Raw genomic sequence first — 26478 nt, 5'->3', positions numbered from 1 at the left:
TATATTGAAAAATGAAGTAAGTCTAAATGAAAATATCTGTGGTATAATGTCACTATAGGCAAGGAGAATGATACTCAGACGCACTAAACCCATCTGAGGTTTCCTTATGCCACAAAAATGATTCTCATGAAAGAAAATGTATGTTTTGTCCCCCAAGAGGTAAGTAATGGCTCAAAGGACATTGTGTGTGAGTGTTCCAAACGCTTCTTTAGCATCATCCAATAGGTGTTTTAAACACTTATTTTTTATAAAGTCCTTTTTGTCAGGCAATATATATGTTAGAAATTAGCAGATCCTCCAGTTGTAAATCTTTGACATTGACTATAATTGAGGAGGCTAGTGTTGGCGTGTTCATAAGTATTACCTGTCATTTGAAATATGACAGTGCTGTAACTGCAAGACCTTGGGGATGCTTGTGTGTTGGCACTGCCATCTGACTGCCTTAGAAACTGCCAGACAGTCTTCTTAATGCCTCCGACCCTGAGATAATTAACATGGCCCTGGAGGCCTCTGCCTTTTCCATTTGCACACTTGTTGTTTAATAAGATGTTTGCTGCTTGTTATGCTTTTCTCCGATTTAACAATTCACCTTTAAAGAGAAAGATACTTCAATACCATTAAGTTTCCTGTTATAGACATTAACTCTGTATACCAGTTGCTTATATACAAGTTTCGTTACTTTTCTGAAAATTAAAGTATATTTCTAATATCGTATTTTTAAGCTTCAATTTTGATTCCTGTAAATGCATTTTACACTGAGGCAAACAACTTATCTGAAATATAGGCATTTACTTCGACAGTTGCATTATGTATCATGTAGACTAGAAATGGCAAAATGGGAGCCAAAAATAAAAGCAAATTTCAACAACTTTAGGGAAGATTTGATAGGATTTTGGTTTCTATATTCCCAAGAGTACAGTCAAGAGTTAGAACAACCTGCTTTTACTTCCTTTAAGATAAGAGGACTGATTTACAATTAGGACTGCATAGAATTTGCAAAATTAGTTTGGTAAATTGAGAATAATTTTTTGTAAAGCAGATTTAAGAAACTTAAAGGGAAAACAAGTGTAGCAGTACAAATATTTAATGTAAGGAAGAATAAAATGGCAAAGTTTGCTATTAGCAAGTTCTTGTATTTGTTGAATGTATTTAGTTTTATCAAAGAATTACTTAATTTTTTTATGAAGAGTCAATGGAATTGAGAATGTATCTATTATTTGTACACAGACATGCCTGGTTTTATTGCACTTTGCAGATATTATATTGTTTTTTAAAAATGGAAAGTTTGTGACAATCCTACATCATGCAAGTCATATTAATATTCTGTTCTTCAAAAGTATGATATTAATGACTTCTAAATGTTTCATAAAATTAATATTTTAATTTAAAATAGTTAAAATCATGCATGATATTATTATAAAAGTATTAAATACATTAGATCAAAATGTTAACCAACTATAACTTTTTTTTTTTTTCTTTTTGAGCTGGAGTTTTGCTCTTGTTACCCAGGCTGGAGTGCAATGGTGCGATCTCGGCTCACCGCAACCTCCGCCTCCTGGGTTCAGGCAATTCTCCTGCCTCAGCCTCCCGAGTAGCTGGGATTACAGGCGTGCGCCACCACGCCCAGCTAATTTTTTGTATTTTTAGTAGAGATGGGATTTCACCATGTTGACCAGGATGGTCTCGATTTCTTGACCTTGTGATCCACCCGCCTCAGTCTCCCAAAGTGCTGGGATTACAGGGGTGAGCCACCGCGCCCGGCCCAGCTTTGTTTTTAAAAATGTTTTTATATTTCAACTTTAATTTTAGATTCAGGAGTACATGTGCAGGTTTGTTACATGGGTACATTGTGTGATGCTGAGGTTTGGGGTTTGATTGGTTCCATCACCCAGGTAGCCTAGTACCCAATAGATAGTTTTTCAACCCTTGTCTCCCTCCTTCCACACTCCAGGAGTCCCCAGTGTCTATTGTACCCGGGTACCCATTGTTTAGCTCTTATTATAAGTGAGAGCATGTAGTACTTGCTTCTGCCTGAATTCACTTAGGATAACGACCTTCAGTTGCATCCATGCTGCTGCAGAGAATATAATTTTATTTTTTTTTATGGCTGTGTAGTACTTCATGGTGTATAGGTACCACATTTTCTTTACACGGTCGACCACAGATGGGTACTGGGGTTGACTCCACGTCTTTGCTATTGTGCATAGTGCTGTGATGAACAGACAAATGCATCTTTCTTTTTGGTAGAACAATTTACTTTCTTTTGAGTATATACCCAGTAGTGAGATTCCTGGATCATATTGGAGTTCTGTGTTTAGTTCTTTGAGAAGTCTCCAATTGCTTTCCACAGTGACTGAACAAATTTGCCTTCTCACCAACAGTGTATAAGCATTCCCTTTTCTCTGCAGCCTCACCAACGTCTATGATCTTTTACTTTGTATAATAGCCACTCTGACGGGTGTGAGATAGTGTCTCATTGTGGTTTCCATTTGCATTTATCTGATGTTAGTGATGTTGAACATTCTTTCATGTTTGTTGCCTGTTTATGTCTTCTTTCGAAAAGTGTCTGTTCATGTCTTTTACCTAATTTTAATGGGGTTGTTTTTTCTTATTAATTTGTTAAGCTTTTTATAGATTCTGAATATTAGACCTTTGACAGATGCATAGTTTGCAAACATATCTCCCATTCTGTATGTTGTTTATTCTGTTGATAGTTTCTTTTGGTGTGCAGAAGTTCTTTAGTTTAATTAAGTTCTACTTCTCAATTTCGGTTTTTATTGCCATTGCTTTTGAATACTTAGTCATAAATTATTTTCTAGGGCCAATGTACAGAAGGTTATTTCTAGTCTTCTTGTAGGATTTTTATAGTTTTTCTGCTATAACTTGAAATAAAATTGTTAATATCCAGTATTATGAATGTATCTCTGTTATTATTCTCCAAAAATTAGTATTTTTTAACAAATACTAGTGCTAGTGATATCCATGTGGTAAGCTCTATTAAGCTTTGAGTAAATTAAGTGATTTCTTATGTTTATATCAATAATCATATTGCTTATTGTTTATTAATATATACAACATGCCAGGTGTTTGCTAAAGAAACCTCATTTTCACATTAAAGTTCAATACACAAGCATTACCTATATAGTACTTACACCACAAGAACAAATATTATAAAATTTAATTTTTCAACCATCCAACAGCCAGCCTTTTTTAATGCAGTGCCTTTGATTTTCACCTGGCAGGCTCTTTCCCAGATGTTTGCATGTTCAAATGTTTTTCCTCAAAGTTCTTCTCCCCAGAGGATTTCCTGACTACGACATTAAAAAAAAATTGACTTCAACTTAACTATTCTCTAATTCCATATTTTTCATCATAGCTACTATGAATTCATGACCAGGAATTTTTATGATAGCTACCAGAAATTTTGACCACCAGAAATTTTATTACAAATGTAGTTTAATTGTGTCATCAAGTTACTTAGGCATCTCAACACATTTGGGCATAAAGTGGATAGACTTTTATTTTTCCAATCACTGCTTTCACCTATAGCATTTTTCCTGATGTTCCCTTAAAAGAGATGTCATAACTCTCCCATCACTTTCATTTGTAAATGCCATCTTGGTGTTTAAGACTTTCCTGCTCCTTCCCAATCAGCACAGGTGAAGACAGGGGCCCACAGTTTCTTTAAAAGGAAAAATATTGAATGTGATCATGCTATATGACGCATCTTTTGTTCATGAAAGCCTGAGGGTGGGGTGGAAGAGTAAATGAGGTAGCAGGATTGGTGGTGGGGAGGGGTCCATGAGTCTGCTTTCATTGGATGGTAATGGCTCTGCTGATATTTGATGATTTCCATAAATGTGTTCTCAGTGGTTTCACCTTAGCTTCCTCATGTTATGAGGAACCAAAAAGTTTAGAAAGCACTTTTTTTGCCCACCCATGTACATTTCTTCTCTGACCATGCTACCTTGTCCTATCTCCTGTTAATCTGCTGAGAATCCGTTTATTTACTGTTCCTTCCTTTTTTTTTTTTTTTTTTTTTTTTGACCAGGATGGTCTTGATCTCTTGACCTTGTGATCCAATTTACTGTTCCTTCCTCATCAACAGACCCATCTTGGTATTTACTATTCTGTTTTTTGCTCATCAACCATCACTCACCTGGAAAGACATATCTTCTCTGCATATGTCTAAATTTTATCACGTCATAGCAACTTAGAAGAATTCATTCTCCGTTTGTGTCAGTGAAATTCCTTTTGTCAAGGTCACCATCATCTCCAGGTGCTGGACCCCATAGTCATATCTCAGTCTTTATGTAATTTGACCTATTAGCAACATTTGACACAGCTGGTCTCTCCATTTTGCTTGAAACACTTTATTTGTCTGACAGCCTGAATACACATTTTCACTGGCTGTTTCTTTTCTTATTTCTAACCCCTAAACCCTGGCATAGCACAAGCTCAATGCTTGAGACTCTTTACTTCTCCCTCTACACTAACTCCTTATGTGGTTTAATCCAGTTCATGGTCTGAAGCACTATCTTGAATTTCACAACATCTGAATTTATAGTCTAAGAATTTGTATTGCAAACTTCTTTGCTGAACTTGAGACTCATATATAGAGCTGCCTATTCAAAATTATCACTTGGATATATAGTAGTATCTCAGATAAAACATTTCCAAAACAAAACATTTAAAGCCTCACCACACCACTGTGTACAGCAAAGCCTGTTCTTCTTGTGGTCTTCACATTTCAGAATATTCCATGCTTCTTCATTCTCAGGTTAAAACTGTGGCACATCCTTAGTCTTTTTTCTTCAATACCATATATAATCCACAAGAAAATCCTGTTGGTTTTTCTTTTCAAGTATATTTAGGATCTTATTTCGTCTTGCTACCTCCACCTTTGATACTCCTAATAAGCCCTTCTTGGCTATTGAAATGATGATCTAAATGATCTCCTGTTTTTTTGGGGTTTTTTTGTTTTCGTTTTTGTTTAAAAGGTTGGTGTACTCTAGTCACAGTGGCCATTTATCATACAGCATATGTGCATAGTCACTTTTAAAGTTATATACAAATTCTGATTGTTCTTCAGTTAAGTTGAATGCAACTTAATTTGTTTGTGCTTACGCTGAAACAAATCATATTATGGTAAATAGTCACAATGCCAAACACAACCTCTCATTAGAAATTTTGTACTTGTTAAATCATCTCTAATTAGAATTGTTTCCTTGTATAGACCCATGGCCAGGTCCCTTATTTTATTCCAAGTCTCTGCTTAAATGACATATTATCAAAGAGACTGCCCCTGGCCATACTTTCTCCATGACTATCTATCCCACTTGACTATGCTCTATTTTTCTTCATGGCCTGTTGTTTTATTATTGATAGTAAAGAATGGTGATGGCCTAAGAGGGTGAAAGCTAGATCCAAACTGCTTAGAATTAAGTCTTTGTCTCCCACTGCTTGCTCCATGGCTTTGGGCATGTTTTTAAAACTTTCTTTGCCTGAGTTCCTCATCTATAAAACGGGAATTATTATACTACTTACCTCATAAATTGTTGTGAGTTAGCACAAAGCACTTAGAACAGTACCTGACATCAGTAAGCAGCATTAAAGTGTTAGTTATGATAATATGAATTATTATTAATATCTTTTACATATTTAATGTATGTCTTATTTCTTGAATATGTAAGTTCAATGAGTGTTTCATTCAATGCTATATTCTCAGTGTACAGAAATATTCCTGGGATATTGTAGGTGTTCGAGAGGTATGTGTTAAATAGTTGAAAGAATAAGCAGTAAAGGTGGTCATAATAAATAAATGAAGATTATGCGAGATATATAATTTACTCTGTGACCAACTCCTCTCTATAACCTGCCATACTCAACTGGGCCCGTGGGTATCTACTTGAGCAGGTAAATTCTGCATGATCTATGCCTGTGTTGAAAATTGTGATTCAACCCAGTAAAGTTCAGATATAAAAAAAGAAGTCTGAATTGGTTGACAGGTATGTTTTAAGAATAAAGTAGACTTAAAACAGGTTTCAGTGAGGTTCAACATTGATGTGTGCTGAGGGATAGAAGGAGGAAGATAATTTAAAATGGGAAAACAATATGGTCATATGCAAGGCCAATCCACATTAGTCAGCAGTCAGGGTGTCTGCAGTAGGAGAGCAATAGGAGAAAAGACAGATGTGGAGGTTCTGAAACAAGGGAAAGGGTATCTGACTTTATGCTGTGGGCCTTTTCCCTGACTTTCTGCTCCTGAGGGGACAACATTCTCATGGTTGTCAAAGTGGCTTAGTAGGCATGAAGACTAGGAGGCGCATGTGTGGTTAAGGCTGTGTTTTAAGATGGGTGTAGCAATGAATATGTAAGAATGTGAAAAAATGGAAAAGACTGGTTAAAAGCATAGGACTTTAAACAATTTCGATATCAGACATTTGCTTAAACAAAACATGTAGAATTAAGTATATTTATGTTTAATCAGGGCTTTCCTGTTGATTCAAAATCACTTAAAATATGTTCTCTAGACCTTCAGTATCAGACTCATTTGGGAAGCTTCTTAAAAATGCACATCCCTAAGTGCAACCCTGGACTGACCAAATCTGAATATCTAAGGTACACCTGACTTGGCCAAATTTTAAGTAACTACCTCTTCTCTTTTCTGGCATATGCTTTTCTTACTAAAATTTGAAATAAATGCTTTTAGCTTGTTTAGGTGAGGCAAGTAAAGCAGGTAGACCTACATAAAAGTGGAGATATTTAAAGATGAAAGGATACTCAGCAATTTCACTAGTTCAGTAATTTGGAAAGCATAATTTATTTTGTGCCTCATTTATGGCAAGATACACTAGTTGAAGTAAATGTTTAAATTCTTAATTAGAATCAACATGTCACTGAAATTATCACTCAACATTTTGCTTGTATAACTTAACTTGGTTTGTCTTTTTCTTAACTCTGGTGTGTCTTCGGAACCATTTTTTCTTTATATTTATCTCTTTTCTAATTATAAAGGTAATTCTGTCATTTTAGACCATCAAGAATATTTTTTAAAAAGAACAAAATAATACTGACTTTTAATCTCTACTCGTTTTTGAATATTTTGCTTTACAAAATCAGGATCACATAGGACACACTGTTTTCTAATTTGATGTTTTACTACTCTTAAAAATATTTTCTTGTGTCTTAGTAAATGTTTTCCTAATGCTCCTGCTGGCCAGTATCATATTTTTCCATCTGTTCTTTTTCCTTTTTCATTTTTTTGGCCTTCCTTTACTTGCTACCCAACAACAACATGAATGCTTCCCAAATAACTCCTATTTTCTCCTCACCCAAAAGTCGAGGCATTCCTCAGCTTCTCTTGTTGAATACAATACATACACAATCACTCCCCTTATATGCAGCTCGTCCGCATTCACTTGGAGTTACTCTCTTGTATACAGACAGGTGGTGTCTTCTGAGACCCGGACAGTAAGGGTTCCGACCGAGTACCCTGCCTGGGCCTCCTTTAACTACGTTTCTCACCCATGGAGATTCTGCCAGCAACAAAACAAGCTACTCTTAGATCCAGATAGTTCATTACAAACATAGAGAGCAAAAACAAGATGATCAAGGGTGCCGACTTCCCACTTGTCATCCAGGACAGCATTGACATGAAAAGGACTGGAGATACGATTAAGTCCCATGAGTGTTAGAACACCCTTTGCTGACATGCTGCTTCCAGGCTGCAACCAAGCAGTTTACTAGCCTACAGCTGTACCCTTCAAAAGAAGAGTGGGGGAAAGAGGGCTTCATACCTCAGAAGAACCAAAGAGATGAGAAATTGCCTATGAAAACACCCCTGAAAAGTAAGGAGATGGGACATAAATGGCTTTGTAGCATCTTCTCACAAGCCTCCCATGTTCTCATGGTCTGGGAGAGTCATGGGGTATTCTGACAGAACTCAGGACCAGCTGGGGTTCAGCCATGCCTACATGGCCTCTGTGAAGATGTACAAGATTACCAGAGCTCCATGGCAGAGTGATTTTCCTATCATGGAGCCTATCTGGATTCCACAGTTCTTCTATCTCAAGATCAGGCTCTCTGGTTACCTGGACCTGGAGTTCTCTGCCTAAATGGTCTCATGCTCATGCTTCCTGCATGAGCCTCTTTCCTAGGTAGATCATTCCTAGTTAGACTGCATGCAGGTCTACACATCCTAGTTTTAAGGGGGTGGCTGGAGTGTTGTGTTTGTGTGAGACTGCAGAGAGCTTGGATAAGCAGGCCAGGGTATCACATTTATGCTTGCAAGGCCCCTTAGGTGCTAGACAGAGGTACTGCATCAGAATCAAACTGTGCTAAGGAATGAAGCCTCTGCTGCCTGGAAGAGAAAACCATAGGAAGGGAGCGTGGATTAAAAATGTCAAAGTCAGGACTTTCTTGGCCTCCCTCCTAATTGTGACATAGTGATTAACTGAGATGGTAGATTCTTACAAGAGAGGAAGAGAAATATGATATTTTCTTCATCGTCATGACAGTCTAAAACCTTGGACCTAGATGTTTTTTCTTAGAGTAAAAGCCAATAAATATTATAATAAAATCTTTAAATAAAGACATGAAGTGGAAGGCTTAACTTTTTAAAAGGATTTGTGACAATGCTAAATGAAACATGTTTATTTGCTAAGAACTCTTGTTATAAAATAAATTTTGAACAGAGATTTTGAACAATGATGTTGCCTACATATATTTATTTTAATAAAGCTATACATTGAGTAAATAAATAAAATGAGAAAAAATGAATTTACTGACACCTAAGGGATACACTTTTTGTTTTGCAGCACAAGATTATGAGTAACATATGACCTGTGTGCTCAATCCTGGAGCAGTATATACAATTTCAGGTAGTAGACCTTTGATAAGGTCAAACTGTGTATGCTCAAAATTAAATTCATAAAGACACGACAAAAATTGTACTTTTAGACTAGCCACCTACTTATCCTTGTGACTATTGTTTCAGAATATAGCCATTTCCCATGAAGCATTTTCTTTTCGTTTCAATAATTCTTAGTAAACTTTACATCAACAAAGCTTAACTAGAAGCATACATCAGAGGCTTTTTAAAATAAAGTCATCCGTCCCAAACTCAACTATCTACCGATTCAGAATATCTGGATTTAGCATGTAATATCTAAATTTTACATACTGAGGTGGAAGTGGAATTTTCTTTTCTTTTTAAGCTTTGCGTATATGGTGACCAAATAATTTATCATGCAAATGTATACACTTTTGAAAGTGAAAGAGAGTACTATTAATATTGTGTTGGGACCAGAGGTATGAACTGGTACTGTCGAAACCGGAACAAATGGCCGTCTTATGTAAAGGTGACTGAAAAATGCTATCTAGCCAAACTAATTAAACAAACCATCTGAGAGTGAGATCACCTGCAGTTGTGAGCTAGGAGTAGCGCCCTTTTATTTGGGGACCAAAGATAACACTGAATATTCATTTTAAAGAAACAAAAATATTTTTTCTTTCCTTACTTCCTTGTTTAGTTTTTATAAATTTTGCAAAAATATACATAGAGATATTAGGGTTTTTTTTTTTTTTTTTTTTGAGATGGAGTTTTGATTTTGTAGCCCAGGCTAGAGTACAGTGGCAAAATCTCAGCTCACTGCAATTTCTGCCTCCTGGGTTCAAGTGATTCTCCTTTCTCTGCCTCCCAAGTAGCAGGAAATACAGGCACATGCTACAAAGCTTAGCTAATTTTTGTATTCTTAGCAGAGACGGGATTTCACCATGTTGGCCAGGCTTGTCTCGAACTCCTGACCTCAGACCTTTAGGTATTTAACAGGATACATACATAATAGGTCTTGAATAGGATACATACACAATCCCTCCCCATATGCAGCTCTTCCACATTCACTAAGAACTATACTCTTGTACACAGGCAAGTAGTGTCTTCTGAGACCAAGACAGTAGGAGTATGTAGTATAATTTTATGTAGGCTCTTTCATAGTTGATCATGATGAATTATAAAAAGTAGATGATATGCTATTCTATTTCGTATTCTTTGTGCTGGAGTACTTTGAGCCTTTACCATACTTTTGTTAGTTTCAAACTTCCTAGAGAGATGAAACAGTAGAAATAGTTTGTGGTACTCTAAGTATAGGAAGTTCTATCTGCTAAGGGCTTACTGAGTACTGAGAGTTTAGTATAGAGCAGGAAAGTCATATTCCATTTTTCCAAACCAATTTCATTTTTAAAAACACTTGGCTTTGATACTTATGTAGTCTCTTGTTCTTTTTATTCATGTATTCATGCATTCTTTCATTCCCTTAGTTTTGCAGTTGAATATACAAATTTGTACAAGATTATACCTAACACTCTGTACTGACTATACTCAGTTTTTAGCTTTTCTTTACAAAAATGTGTAGATCTTACACTTACAGAAAAGATATATACATGCACACATGCATATGTGCACACATATGCATACAAGATCTCTTTTATAAGCTCTAGTCTTGTGTCAGTCTGTCTACTTAGCATCTTGATTTGGATGTTTCAAACTCCTGAATAACCATGTATAGGCCTGAAATTGTAGTCATTCTTTTCAAGACGTTTCTCTTCCAGTGTACCACTTTTAAATAAACTGGTGTCACTGTTTTCAGAACACCCAACCTCAGAAATCCATTAATCAAAGGAATAATTTCATTACTGTTTTTCTCTTAGTCTACAATCTCCATTAAAATGGAATCTATGTTTTTTTTTTCCTTTTCATCATTGTATGTGCACCATTTACTGCAGAGCCTGGCACAAAACAGGCAGTCAATATTTGTGTAAGGGAGGACTGGATATGTAATTTAACATATCCTGAAGTGCTTGTAGACTTGTGGTAGGAAACTTACAGGGGCCATTTTCATAAGTGTCAGTGCAGCATAAGGGACATATGCTCCAGATTAGTAGCCAGAAAACTTGCTTCGATCTGTACCCTCCCTTGACCTCTACTTCCCAGCTGAATGTGAACTTTTCTGAGTATCATTTTGTGTCTCTATAACACTAATCACCTCTTTTCCATCTACCCTAGTATACTACTTCAAGGCTCAATTGAGATAATAAATATGAAAATGTTTTGAAAACTATGAAGTGCTATATAAAAACTAAAGTCATTTACGTATAAAATCCTCTATCCTACTTTTATAGGCAAGGCTATAACAAATTCAGTCTCTATGAAGGGTGTTCATGCTTCTGGTTTTTTTCCCCAAGATATACAATATGTATTCTGCACTAAGATATACAGAACTCCTTGTTTAAAACATGTATCAACTCAGGGTCCAGGAAATGTCCATGCCTGGGCACACAGCAAGTAACTGTAGACATGGTGCTTGCTTGCCACTGCATATTTACAATACATTATAATTCATCTTCTCTTTCCTGCCTTAATTTTTCTGTCAGCTTGAAAAGTTGCTTCTGATTCATGCCATGGCCTTATTTTCTGCAACTCCCTCTTGGAATTCATTATTATTGATATTTTGCATATCGTGGATATAGCACTTTTCAGTCTGAAAAGTCACTTTTCATGCTGATGCTACGTTTTCTAGGTCTAGTGTCTGGAATACATTATTAACCACATTTGGAGTACAGTGTTCTTCATTTGGCACTTCTTATCTTCAATAATCTTATCTTCTTAAAAATATATTCAGTATAATTAATACTTTTTGCACAGATGTTAATATAAATGAAAATCCACATTTTACAAGCTGAAGTGGAGGAAACCATGTTTAAAGTTTGCTACTTCTAAGAATATCTATTTGCAGAATGACTTGAAGTTTTGCTCACAGCAGCCTCTCTCTTCTTCTTTAAAGAGTCTCTAAGTAGTTATAAACTATACAACGGTATGAGGTCTTTGGGATTTTCTTAAGATACTGAAAGCCAGTGTCAGGAGTAGAGAGTTATAGGTCATTTGTTTAATAGATGTGGGTAATCTCTTGCTCATGGGTGACACTCAGACAAACATTCTGAAAGAGAGAGAGAGAGAGAGAGAGAAAGAGAGGGAGAGACAGAGAGAGATGAGCATCTTTAAAAATGTGGTTTTCATGCATTTTCTTAACATGTTTATACAATGACACTGTAGCTTTGGCAAGATGCTCCCTTCATTCCTCCTGTGCTTTATATGCACTTGCAGGCTTTAGAGGAACATAGGAATTTATAATGAGGACTGCACTGTGTTTATCTATACCTATATATCTCTATTTATATTTTTATATTTCAGCTTTATTGAGGTATAGTTGACAAGCAAAAATTGTACATATTCAAAAAGTACAATGTATATTTTATATATGTATATGTTCTGAAATGATTGCCAAAGTCAAGCAAATTAATACATCTATCACTTTACATACTTACCTTCTCTGTGTGTATGATGGGAATACTTAATACCTGCTCTCTTGGTAAATTTCGAGTGTACAAAGTATTATTAACTATAGTCACCATGCTGTACATTAGGTCTTCAGAATTTATTATCTTATAGCTGCAAGTTTGTGCACTTTGACCAACATTTCTCCATTTCTCCTAACTCCTAATCCTGGGCAACTGACATTTTACTCTTTGCTTCTGACTTAGACTTTTTTTAGATTCCACATATGTGCAATAGTACAATATTTGTCTTTCTGTGTCTGGCATATTTCACTTAGCATGATGTCCTCCAGGTTCATTTATATTATCACAAATGGCAGAATTTCCTTCTTTATTGAAGCCAAATAATATTTACTGAATATATGTGTGTGTGTGCATATGTGTATATATATATATATATATATATTTGTATATAAATCTATATGTTTTTATGTGTATATATACACTTATATATAAGTATATATGTGTGTATATACCCATATATATAAATATATATATTTAAATATATACTATATATTGTATATGTAATAGGTATATTACATATATGTTTATATAAATATATAAATATATGTGTGTGTGTTTGTGTGTACATCCCATATATATATTTATGAATATATGGGGTATATATATATATTTATTTATTTATATATATGGGATATACACACACACACATATATATATTTATTTATAAATACACACACACACACACATATGTATATATACCCCATATATATATTGCCTGATTTTTTGGAATACTATATATACCCCATATATATATGTATATACACCCCTATATATACCCCATATATATATCCCATATATATATCATATATATACCCCATATATATATCATATATATATATACATACCCAATATATATTTCATATATATATATACCCCATATATATATAAACACCATATATATATATATATATATACACACCTCATATATATATACACACCATATATATATATTGCCAGATTTTTTTTGAATACTACATTGGGGTGTACATAGTATTCACCAAAAATATATATATGGGGCATATTTTTGTGTTTTTGGAATACTATATATACCCCATTTTCTTTATCCATTTGTCCATTAGTGAACACTTAGGTTGTTTCCATATTTTGGCTATTGTGACTTATGCTACAATAAATATGAATGTGTAGATATTCCTTTGAGATACTGATTTTATTTTGCTTTGATATATACATAGAATTGGGTTTGTTGGATCATATAATAGTTCTATTTTTAACTTTTTGAGGAACATCCATGCTCTTTTCCATAGTGACTATACCAATTTATATTCCCCCCAACAATGAATAAGGGTTTGCTTTCCTCTACATCCTCACCATCACTTTTTATCTTCTGACTTTTTTATAATTGCCATTGTAACAAATGTGAGGTGAACCTCACTGTGATTTGATTTGCATTTCTCTGATGATTAGCAATATTGATCATATTTTCATGTACCTACTGATCACTTGTATGTCTTCTTTCGAAACATGACTATTCAGTTCTTCTATGGTTTGGATATTTGCCCCCTCCAAGCCTCATGTTGAAATGTGATACCCAATGTTGGAGATGGACCTAAAGGGAGTTGTTTTGGTCATGGGGGTGAATCCCTCAGAAATTAATGCACTTTCTAGGAAGGGAATGAGTGCTCACTCTATTAGTTCCAACCCATGAGAGCTGATTGTTAAAAAGAACCTGGCACTTCCCTACCTCTTGCTTGCTCTTTCTCCATGTGATCTCTGCACACACTGGCTCACCTTTGCCTTCTGCCATGAGTGGAAGGAGTCTGAGCCCCTTGCCAGAGGCAGATTCTCAATCAGGAACTTAACAACCATCAGAATCAGGAACGCAGTAAAACTTGTAAATTACCCAGCCTCATATATTCCTCGACAGCAATCCAAACCAGACTAACAAGGTCCTTTGCCCATTTTTAAAATATGGTTATTTGAGCTTTTGCTATTGAGCTGTATTACTTCTTTGTATGTTTGGATATTAACCCCTTATCAGATATATGCTTTATAAATATTTTTTCTCATTTAGTGGGTTGCCTTTTCATTTTGTTGATTCTTTCCTTTGCTGTGTGCAGGGAATTTTTAGTTTAATATGGTCCTTCTTGTTTATTTTTGCTTTTTCTTACCTGTGCTTTTGGTGCCACATCCAAAAATATCATCAAGACTAATGTTATAAAGATTTTCCCCTGTGTTGTTTCTTCTAGGAGTTTTATGGTTTCAGATATTAGGCTTGTGTCTTTTCTTTTTTTTTTTGGATGTAGTCTGGCTTTGTCCCCCAGGCTAGAGTGCAGTGGTGTGACTTTGGCCCACTGCAACCTTCCCTTCCTGGGTTCAAGTGATTCTTGTGCCTCAGGCTCCTGAGTAGCTGGGATTACAGGTGCATGCCACCATGCCAAGCAATATGGTTTTCTTTTTTTTTTCATTATACTTTAAGTTCTGTGGTACATATGCAGAACACACAGGTTTGTTACATTGGTATACATGTGCCATGGTGGTTTGCTGCATCCATCACTCCATCATCTCCATTAGATATTTCTCCTAATGCTATCCCTCCAAGTCACCCTGCCTGCTATTATCCCTCTCCTAGCCCCACACCTTCCGACAGGCTCCAGAGTATGTTGTTCCCCTCCCTGTGTCCATGTGTTCTCATTATCCAACACCCACTTATGAGTGAGAACACGTGGTGTTTGGTTTTCTATTCTTGTGTCAGTTTGCTGAGAATGATGGTTTCCAGCTTCATCCATGTTCCTGCAAAGGAGATGAACTCATCCTTTTTTATGACTGCATAATATTCCATGGTGTATATGTGCCACATTTTCTTTATCCAGTCTATCATTGATAGGCGTTTGAGTTGGTTCCAAGTCTTTTCTATTGTGAGCAGTGCCACAATAAGCATATATGTGCATATGTCTTCATAATATAATGATTTATAATACTTAGAGTATTTGTCCAGTAATGAGATTGCTGGGTCAAATGGTATTTCTAGTTCTAGATCTTTGAGTAATCGCCACACTGTTTTCCACAATGGTTGAACCAATTTACACTCCCTCCAACAGTTTAAAAGCGTTCCTGTTTCTCCACATCCTCTCCAGCATCTGTTGCCTCCTGATTTTTAAAGATTGCCATTCTAACTGGCATGAGATTATATCTCAGTGTGGTTTTGATTTGAATTTTTCTATTGACCAGTGATGATGAGTTTTTTCATATGTTTGTTGGCTGTATAAATGTCTTCTTTTAAGAATTGTTTGTTCATATTCTTTACCCACTTTTTGATGGGGTTGTTTTGTTTTTTTCTTGTAAATTTGTTTAGTTATTTGTAGATATTAGCTTTTTATCAGATGGGGAGTTTGCAAAAAAAAATTCCCATTCTATTGGTTGCCAATTCTCTCTAATGATTGTGTCTTTTGCTGTGCAGAAGTTCTTTAGTTTAATTAGATCCCATTTGTCAATTTTGGCTTTTGTTGCCATTGCTTTTTGTGTTTTAGTCATGAAGTCTTTGCCCATGCCTATGTCCTGAATGGCATTGCTTAGGTTTTCTTCTGTGTTTTTTTTATGGTTCTAGGTCTTATGTTTAAATCTTTAACCCATCTGGAGTTAATTTTTGTATAAGGTGTAAGGAAGGGATCCAGTTTCAGCTTTCTGCATATGGTTAGCCAGTTTTCCCAGCACCATTTATTAAATAGGGAATCCTTTCCCCATTGCTTGTTTTTTTGGTTAGGTTTGTCAATGATCAGATAGTTGTAGATATGTGTTATTTCAGAGGCCTCTGTTCTGTTCCATTGGGCTATATATCTGTTTTGGTAACCAGTATCAAATTTCTGATTTTTTTTTCATGCTTGAAAATTATTTGATTATCCCTTTTCACATAATAGACTGATATTTTAGATGTTTATATGTATATTCCTCAGTTTATATTTTATTTCCCCCATCCCATTCCAACCCTGAAGACATTGTTTTCTAACATAAATTTTGCCTTTGCTGATAAGAACTCTAATAGTTGTTGGATTATTGGTATTTTGTAGAAAATCTGTTTTTCCATAAGGGCTTTCAGGATTTTCTCTTTTCCCTTGAACTTGTGAAACTTCACGATGAACATAACTAAGTTTAAGTCTAACGTTCCTACTGTATCACACTCTCCAGAAATACTCAACCCAAAGACATGAATGTCCCTTTCAGAAAATGTTTATCATTGGTTCATTTTCTCTTCTCCTCTATTATTTTTGTTATTATTTTTTTGTACAGTATTTCTCTTATATCTCTGGGATCCCAAGGTTATTGAAATTTTGTTTATAATTTTTCTGTCTCATTTTCTCAAATATGAGGAGATTTACTTGACTACCTTCTAAGTCATTAGTTTGGTATTTACTACTGTCTATTCTGTTATTTTCAAAATCCATGAAGGGTTTGAGCTTTTAATTACTTTCAGGGTAACAAGTTAGCCTCTCATAGTTTCATGAATACTGGAAGAAGACATGAGACTCTTGCATCAGAGAAAAATGATTTATTACTCACAGTATAGCGGGCAGCATGATAATCAAACTATTTATGTCAGTTCTGTTGCCCCTCCGTTTGCCACACAGGGCAGCAAAGATGAGCCCAGATACTTGCTCAGGAATTACAACCAAGAAATCAAAAGCTTAGAGAATTAATATCTTTTAAGATAGGTATGAGGCATGCCTGCCTTCTGCTCCAGAGATAAACACTATGTGTATCTTTCAAGGCTTTAAGAAAATCTTCCCTTCATTGTGGAGGGAAACACTATAACTATTTTCCAAGACTTTTTACTATTCAAGTATTCTTGGAAAGAGAGTCTGTAACAAAAGGTAATAAGCGCCTTGCTTCATAAGATATTCAGAGATATGAGACACTCAGGAAGAATCTCCCAATCATTAATATGTCTAGGGATTTGGGGAGGGATGGCATGGGGAGAAATGCCAGACACAGGTGACGGGGAGGAAGGCATCAAACCACATTGCCATGTGTGTACCTATGCAAAAGTCTTGCATATTCATCACATGTACTTCAAAATCTAAAACACAATGAAATATATATTTCTTAAAAATATGTCTAGACTTTAAATTTTCTTTCAATTTTAGAGATAATATTTTTAAGCTTTCAGAATCTGACATTTGCTTTCTTCTTGATTCATTTTTACATGTCTGATATTTGGAGAAGTGGGCAAAGTACAATATTATCCCAAAAGTTATTTTTCAAAGTTATCTCCTATTTTCAGTGCTTCTTAAACTTTTTTGTGCATGTGTCTCCTAGGGATTTGTTTAAATGCAGACTCTGATTTAGTGGGCTTTGGATGGGGCTTGAGATTCTAAACTTTCAATATGTGTCTATGGGGACAAAGCTATGTGTCTTTGGGCAGCTTTGACTATTAGGGATTTATTACCTTTGTTTCCTTAGGAATGAGTTCTGTTTGTTTACCTTAGTTTAGCTTTTCACACTTTTTTTCATAAATCTAGTGTTTTCTATATTTCCAAATGGAGGTCTCAGAAAAATAATAAGAATGTCTGGCTTATCTAAGAACCAGTGGTACTCATTTCATCAAAGCCATCTCCATCAGAGAACTGGATTTGAATTCTTTCTCAGAAAAGAGAAGTTTCTCAGAGGATATGAAGTAAGGACCTCCAACAATCTGTTTCTCTGCAACAGCAATAAGCATACTGGCTTAAAAAAGCATACTTAAGCAATAAAAATACTGTCAAATTGATCTTTTTAGGAACTCAACAAATACGAAGTCTTGCAACAATCTAAGGAGCATATATTCAAGAAAAACAGCTGAATTTCAAGAACAACAGCCAGCTTCATAGCATTTTAATGTGCTGTTTTCATCATCCTCTTCCCAGCTCTGTGATAGCTCTGAAAATCATCATTCCCACAAACATTGTGAAAGCCAGCAGCCTAGAAGCCTGCCTTAGTCTGTTCAGGCTACCATTACACAATACAATAGAGTGGGTATCATATAAACAATGGAAAGTTATTTTTCACAGTTCTGAAGGCTGAGAAATCCAAAATCAAAGTGCCAGCAAATTCGATGTCTTATGAGGACCTGATTCCTGTTTCATAGATGGCCGTCTTAGTGTGTCCTCATATGGTGGAATTAGTGAGGGAACTCTACAGTATCTCTAAGAGTGCTAACCCCATTCACAAGGACACCATGCTTATGATTCAATCTTGTCTCATGGCCCCCCCATTACCATCACATTGGGGGTTTAAATTTCAACATACAAATTTTAGAGGTACACAAACATTCTTTCCTTGTCATATCACTGGAGAGTGAACAATTGTTTTTGGAGTTCCCCCCAAGGCAAACATTCACATAGGACTGTCATTATTATTTTTCTGGCTAAATCAACTTTGTGAAAATGACAAAATACATATTTCCCATAGCAGAGTGGCAATGGTTTTGTTTCATCGTGAACTTTGCTATGTAAATTTTTAAAAATTTCTTCTCTGGTTGACAGGTTTGTGATAATTTTATTCTTCAAACATTTATATAGAGTACACTCAAATGAAAGATATGACACTAGGGGATTTTCTGATATTGAGAACTCACTTTCCAATAATAGTATGTATTTTAAAAGTTAGTTGTGACATACATAGAAACATACAACTTACCGAAGAAAATGCTAAAATAAGACAGATATAACACAAACTTGTAAATTTGCCAACTGACTCTCAAGTTTTAATGAGTCAGATGGTTTTAGATAAAATGTTAGTAGAATCATTGAATCAATTTTTCCTTTAGTGTTATAGTAAAGCGATATAGACCAGAGAATAAAATTAGCTGGCACAGTTTTATATTATTAAAGCTGTGTGAAACTATAGCATTCTATAAAAACTATCCAAATTCCTGTATCTAATATTCACCTTTCATGTATCCACAACTGGCAAATGCCTAGTTTTAAATAACACATTTGTATGTGACCTTTTAAGAAAATTACGAATGTCTTTGTTTAGAGTGCAGAGGGCATGGATTTCACAGAGCATTTCCCACTAAATGGAGTATATTACTCCGATTTCATAGCCCTGTTGTCAGGAAGTGGCACTTCATTAAGATAATGTGACCTTTAGAATATTCTTCCAACCTTTTACTATGCCTTTGGTAGTGGGATTTGTACTTTAATTTCTGTAGCTTTTTGATAAGTTGGAAATAAAAAGTAATTGAAAGCTACATTTTTATTTCACTTGATCTATATATTGTGTGTGGGTTTTCTCCCCGAAAATGGCAAAAAATGTCAGGTAAAGGATTTTTGCTCAAAATAGGGATTATCTGCCAGAAAAAAATGTCTTTTAGAGTTAAAATCAAATTGGCAAGTTTATACCTATTGTAGAAAGGAAGAAAGGTAGAAAACGGCTCTGTAGAAAAAAGCAAAAATTGTTTTTTTTTTTCCTTCTGCATTTTCAAAAAAGTTGAGAAAGGCCCCCAAAGCCTTTTCCTTGTTTTGTGATGACAGTGAGATAATATGCTTCCAGTGTGCTTGCTGCGTCGACTTGAAATTGTTTGTTCATTTGAAGCCATCACTGAAAGGAGAGATTCAACTTCTCAAATCATTTTCACAGTGAAGTCAAAGTAGGCAATTTAATGGAAAGAGGAAAGGAGATGACTGTTCTGTTTAGACTTGCACTGGTATTTCTCAGGACCCATTCAGGTATCATTTGGTTTATTTATAGGACTGAATTTTATGTTCAGATTTGAGTCTTTCATTGAATATCTTAAAATCTATTTATAGCTAAGTATTGTTTCATTTTAATATATAGACACTCTTGGGTTCCAGATCATGTATTTCTTAGTTATTTGGCAATTGTAACATTAGGGTTCTCTTTTTAATATATTTGAAATGGAGCATTCATAACACACCCTGGGAGTGACTGCACTAGAGGAAATCACAGAACCATATGGTGGCCTGAAAGCTGCATAGGAAGTTTATCTTTTTACTAGATAGACAAATGATTTAGTTTCCTAAGCTTTATTTTCTCTATTAGAAAAATAACAGTATAAGTTAGGGATGTGTTACAGTCTCCCTTTATCCATGGGGATACATTCTAAGAGCCCTTACCCAGGGGATGCGTTAAATCTTGAATAGTACCCAACCCTATAGATACTACTTTGTTTCCTAGGATCAGCCAGGATCACCTGATCATCTGCTTCAGGTTATCCTGGCTCATCAAGCCATAACGATCTTGATGGTTTGGCATCAGAACAGATGATACTGATGACTAAGAGGTAGGTAGCATATACAGCAGGGATACGATAGACAAAGGGATGATTCACATCCGGGGTGAAATGGAGTGGGACAGAGCAGGATTTCACCAAGCCACTCAGAATGGTGTGCTATTTGAAATTTATATTTTTAGATAACAATAGACCTGACAGTAGGTAACTGAAACCATGGAAAGCAAAGCCAGAGATACGGGAGGGCCTTTGCAACAGAAAACTGGGGTATAGAGGGCTAGAAAATAGAGGCTGACTTTTCTAAGCTAGGATGTGGGTAGCGCAAGGTAGCCTGCTAGCCAGTGTGCTACTCTCAGGGCTACATTCTTTCTGTCCTCGCTGGTTGTGTTTGCAGCATCTTTGTCACAAGATAGCTGTTAAACCTCCATGGGTTTTATCCGCCTTCCAGGTAAGAGGAAAATAAATATTAAAGGTTTTTTCTTATGAGGTTTTATCTTTTAATAGAAAAGGGGATTTATCCCTAGCTGACTTCTCTCTATACCTCATTAACCAGAATCCTATTATGTAACCTCCCACAGCTGCAAGGGAGTCAGAAATATCAAGCATTAAATTTTCTGGATTCTATACTAGAGGAAGACAAGAGAGAAAGTAGTTGAGAAGGGATGTTGATTAATCTGTAATATGGATCACAATTAAATATAGCAAGTCCTCATATAATGTTGTTTTGTTCAGTATTGTTTTGTTATAATGCTGTTGAGAAAAAAATAATAATTTCCAGCTGGGGTCACTGTCTGTGTGGAGTTTGTACAATTGTTCATATCTGCGTGGGTTTTCTCCAGGTACTCTGGTTACCTTCAAATTCCAAAGATGTTCTTTTTAAAGTAATTGGTGTGTCTAACTGGGCCAGCCTAAGTGAGTGTGGGTGTGGGTGTGGGTGTGAGTACATCCTGGGATGAAGTGGCATCCTGTCCAGGGGTGGTTTCCACCTTGTGATCTGAAATGCCAGGATAGGCTCTGGCCACCCGTGATTCTGAGCTGGAATAATTGGGTAAATAATTATCTTACTTGATTTAGTAATTTTATTTTTTGGGAACAGAGTTTCACTCTTGTTGCACAGGATGGCGTGCAATGGCATGGCCTCAGCTCACTGCAACCTCCACCTTCCAGGTTCAAATGATTCTGCTGCCTCAGCCTCCAGGGTAGCTGGGATTTTAGGCACCTGCCACCCAGCTAATTTTTGTATTTTTAGTAGAGACAGGGTTTTGCCATGTTTAAAAATATATTTAATGCTCACATTTATTTCGTGTTTAATATTAGAAGTGTTTGGGGTCTTCATTTCAAAGTTTAGTGAGGTTTTCTGACCAGAAATATACTGTGGGACTATTGTTCTTATCAATTCGGTCATGGTAAAACTGGTCTCATTATACAGTCTTGCTTAAGGTCAGTTTCTGAAACGCTATTGACAATGTTAAGTGAGGAATTACCATACTCTAAAGGTAAGGATTTTTAAAATGTAACATACTAAGGTTATAGAAATACTATCAACCTAGTTGAAATGAATTAATATTGCCATTATATTCTGTTATGGCCACATCTAATTGGGAGTGTTATCTTTAGTTCTGAGTGAACGTAAGAGATAATGTAGCTTCTAAAATATGTCAGGAGGATGTGAGTTGTGTTAGGAATATGTCATGTATGGAAGAGCTAAAAAACCTAGGGTTGCTTTACTTGGAGGAGAAAAATTTAATAAAGGCATCAGAGCTGCATACATATTTCAGGAAAGAAATATACTTAATATGGGTTAATAAAGTTAGTGTTAGTGAGGAAGACAGATATTGGGTCAGTAAAAAGTACTTCCTAAGAAAAAGGGATGTAAAGTCCTTTTTCTGTTCAATTAGAAATGGCTTAAAATTTTATTGGGTCCTATAGTTTGGGGATGGGAAATTTTCATAGATTATGTGTATGGTCCATTCCAACCTTAAGATTTGAAGATTCTTTTCATTTACACTTCTACCCAAATATGGGTAATTCTTCCATAATGTATGAGTTTTATATTGCTGTATAACTAATAAACACAAACTTAGTGGGTTAAACAATACACATATATTATCTCAGTTTCCATGTGTCAGGAATCTAGGCATAACTTTGAGGGGGTCTCCTGTCCTAAAACCCAGAATTTCACAAGCTCAAGTCTGACCAGGTCGCATTTCTGTCTAGAACTCATAGAACTTTGGAGATGGTTGTTGGCAGAATTCAGTTCCTTTTGGTTATAGAACTGAGCCTCTCAGCTCCTAGAGGTCACAGGTAATCCCCTGTTCCATAGCCTCTCCACTGGCAGTCAGTAACATAGCCGCTTTCTTCTTCAAGGTCAGAAGACTCTCTCAATCCAGTCATCTAAGACAGAGGATTACATAACATAATCTAACCATGGGAGCAATATCCTTTGTCATATTCTGTTATTTAGAAGCTAATTACACTCATGGAGAACGGATTAAACAAAGGTGTGGACTTTAGGAGGTGAAAATCCTTGGGAGTCACTCTAGTGTCTGGTTGCCACGAGTACTTGGGATTGACTTCTGAAGTACAGTGAAGGTAAAATGTGACTGTGGCTTTCCGATATCCATTTGGCTCCAAAGCTTAATTAAGAACCAACTGAACATTTAAGGAGGAAGACTAGCAAAAGCAGAGAGGCATTGTCATTTCTAATTGTAGATAATGTAAGTTGCTTTGACATTGACTACTTTGAAATAGGGAGGACACCACTTGAAGGTCACAGGAGACTGTTTCTTGTCAAGATGTTACTCATTCGATAACTGAATTAGGAGAGAGCTCTCATACTCTATATTCTAAGTATTAGAAAAAAAACAGAAAAATAATAAATACCAACTACAAGCATGGTAGGGCTTTCATCATGTCGTTTTTTTCAGTCACTATCAACCCGACAAAAGTGCCTGAATAACCCTTCAGTTTACACAGACACCACAGAGTGGTGTCCATTTGAAAAGCGAAAGCAATTATTGATGTATTCTTGGAACTCAAGAGAAAAAGATGTGCTACCAGTTTTCTACCCCCACCCCAGTTGCCGTAGCTCCAAATATCTTCATCATGGACCTAGCATCTTATAAAGTTACGGTGATGTAGGAGTCTTTCTCTATTTTCCTCAACTTCCTTCACTACTCTTACCCTATTGACAATTTATAACCTCTGCACCATCTGGGGAACAGACTGTTGGCTGCCAAGCAGACTCATTAACATTCCCCTCCAGGAACCCTTGCTGTTTAATTAGGCTATCAGCTGGATTCAGGCAGTGAGAGCCTTAGGTGGCTGTGTAACAAATCCATGACACCATGCATTCGGATGTCAAGGTCACTAAGATTCCTACTTATACTCCATATGAGAAAGGGAATCCAGACCGTTGGCTGTTAAAATCCAAGTTATCAATGACTTCACCTTAAAGGGGACTTTCCATAGTTAATTGAGACACTGAGTTCTCCCCCATTGCATTCACAGCTGTCACTACTGCATTGTTTGAGAATCCTCTAACCCCTAGGCCATCACGTCTGGCATTCAGGCTAACCTTCTTGTCAGAGCTAGTCAATAGTGTTTGTAGAGTACTATCCAAACCCAATACTGAAATGACTCTATGTGGTATAATTAAATGCATCTAATTAATTAAGTTCTCTGAGAACAGACTACTAATCCTGTTAGCACTCTAGACATATTTGATTTAAATAGAACAATGGTTTCTTTTTCAATGACAATTTGGTAAAATTCTTATTATGAGAAAAATGCTTCTCACTGAATGGTTTGGTTACTATTTAGTAAACGTTTTCTAACTACCACTAGTTTGAAGGAAAGGGATAAACTTCATTAGGCAAAATGTGGAAACTGGGAGTTTTCTAAATCTAGAGGTAGAACCATCATCCATAGCTGTCAACCAATTCTAGTACTTTTTGGTTGAATTAAGTGTTCATCTATCTACTGATTAAGTCATTGAATTTATTCATTTGTCAAATATTTATTGATTATTCGCCCTCATCTGGGCCCTGGGCTGATATATTAGTGACTAAATATAGGCAATGAGCAAGTCTTCTTTCTACTGAGGGAGGCAGTTATTCATCAAAGAATCATGAAGACAAAATATTACCAAACAATAAGTAAACATACCTACATCCATGAGATGTCGTAATTGAGTGGCCTAATCTGCTGAATATGGAGGAACGATAAGTTGGGGACTAGACAACACTTTGCGGGAGGGAGGCAAAGAGAACCTTCTGAAGAGAAGAAGGACATGCAGATGCTCTGTGTCTATGGGAGCAAGACATCTGCATGAAGGCTGGTAGGCTCACTTTTAGAAAAGAGGAGAAATTATAATAAGTGAGGTCTAAGGAAAGGCTTTCTGAGTCTAACCAGATTGTTAAACTATTTTATCTATGGCTGCTAGAGTGTCACCATTCAGCAGTATGCTTAACACAAGGACCTGTTTTCCTCCGGCTGTCTCAACCTAATCCTGCCATTGGTGAAAATAAATAGTAAATAGATTAGATGGCTCAGTTTTGCCTTTTCCTCCTGCCTACTAATCTAGACTGAAAAATAATATGATGTATCTTCGTATAATTCTCATAGTCAATTTAGAAGGGGTTGTCAGGGACATTGCTTTATAATGGGTTTCTTCTGGTGTTGTATTGGAAATGCTTGGCCCAAGAAATATTGTTATTAACCTTTAAATAAAATGATGATACTTTGTGTGAATTCAAAGCTTTTTAAAGCGATTTTACCTGTTTCTGTATGTACTTATTTCTTTTCTTCTTTAAACATCTTTTATTCATCTCTTTTTTTCCCACAAATTTTTCAAAGGAAATTAAATACTGTTATCTCTAAATAATTATTGTTTTATTGCTATTTACAGATGTCATAGGAGATTTTGAGCTGTGTTTATTTGTTTGTTTATTCTTTCAAATTTTTATTTTAAGTGCCATGGTCTAGGGTGAATTTTAGGTTTTATGGAAAGCAGCCATATCCATAGACTGCACAGAGTCCTCAAAAGCAGTGACCTGCTCCTCCAGCCTATCTGTTCCAACTTTATCACCTTCAACTACATACTGGATTTGAAGTTTTTAAATTTCATATCCCATCAGAGCTAGTTTAGAGGAGCCCAGACAGCCATCTGCCTGAATGCTTCTAACACATTCCTCTAGTTTTGCCATATCTGCCACATCATCCCACAGTTTCACATCTAGTAGGATGGAAAACAGCAACAAGTGCACGTTTTTCGGCTTTCTTTGATTGATTCTGGGCAAGCTATACTTCCCTTGAGCCTCTTTGCTGCTTCACTTTCCTCCTCTTCATCAGATCCAAGGAGATCAAGGTCATCATTATCTTTACTATTTGTAGCTCCACTTACTAGAGCATCTTCTGCATTAGCAGGACCGTATTTGCCCAAAGCTTTCTTCACTCCTGGCAGGCTGGCCTTTTCTTTTCATGAGACTTGTTGTGATTATACCAACATGGGGAAAGACACAAGTTTGCAGGCAGTGGGCCAGAGCCTGCTTCAAATACTGCCACATCTGCTAGTGATGGCTCCTACCCCCGATGTAGCTCTTGTCTGCCAGGTAATCATTGAGCATGTGGAGGCCAGCAGGGCTTTTCAGGTCACTGAAATCCATGATGTCAGCTATTACTGAGAGCTGGGTGGCAGCAAAATGAACTCATACAGATTCTGGGCGTCTCTTCGAAGAGAGGGAAAAATAGCTAGTTTCAGCTTATTAATACCCAAAGACATGCAGAAAGAAAACAAACCCCAACTGTATTTAGTAAGCACTCACAGACTCTTTTTTCAGGAGAAAGATGGAAGTGCTCATAGGCTGCAAGGG

At 36.1% G+C, this 26478-nt stretch overlaps 1 protein-coding gene and 1 pseudogene across 14 annotated transcripts in view; one reads left to right on the top strand and one right to left on the bottom strand.

The window, feature by feature from the left end:
• Positions 1-26478, top strand: part of NAALADL2 (N-acetylated alpha-linked acidic dipeptidase like 2) — a 1449120-nt gene that overhangs the window by 632651 nt on the left and 789991 nt on the right. The window lies entirely within an intron of this gene.
• On the bottom strand, positions 25600-26271 carry LOC103788737 (elongation factor 1-beta pseudogene; annotated as a pseudogene).

The sequence above is a fragment of the Callithrix jacchus genome, chromosome 17, assembly GCF_049354715.1.
Source record: "Callithrix jacchus isolate 240 chromosome 17, calJac240_pri, whole genome shotgun sequence".
NCBI classification, from domain to species: Eukaryota; Metazoa; Chordata; class Mammalia; order Primates; family Cebidae; genus Callithrix; species Callithrix jacchus.
This window is presented reverse-complemented; position numbering and strand designations above follow the sequence as displayed.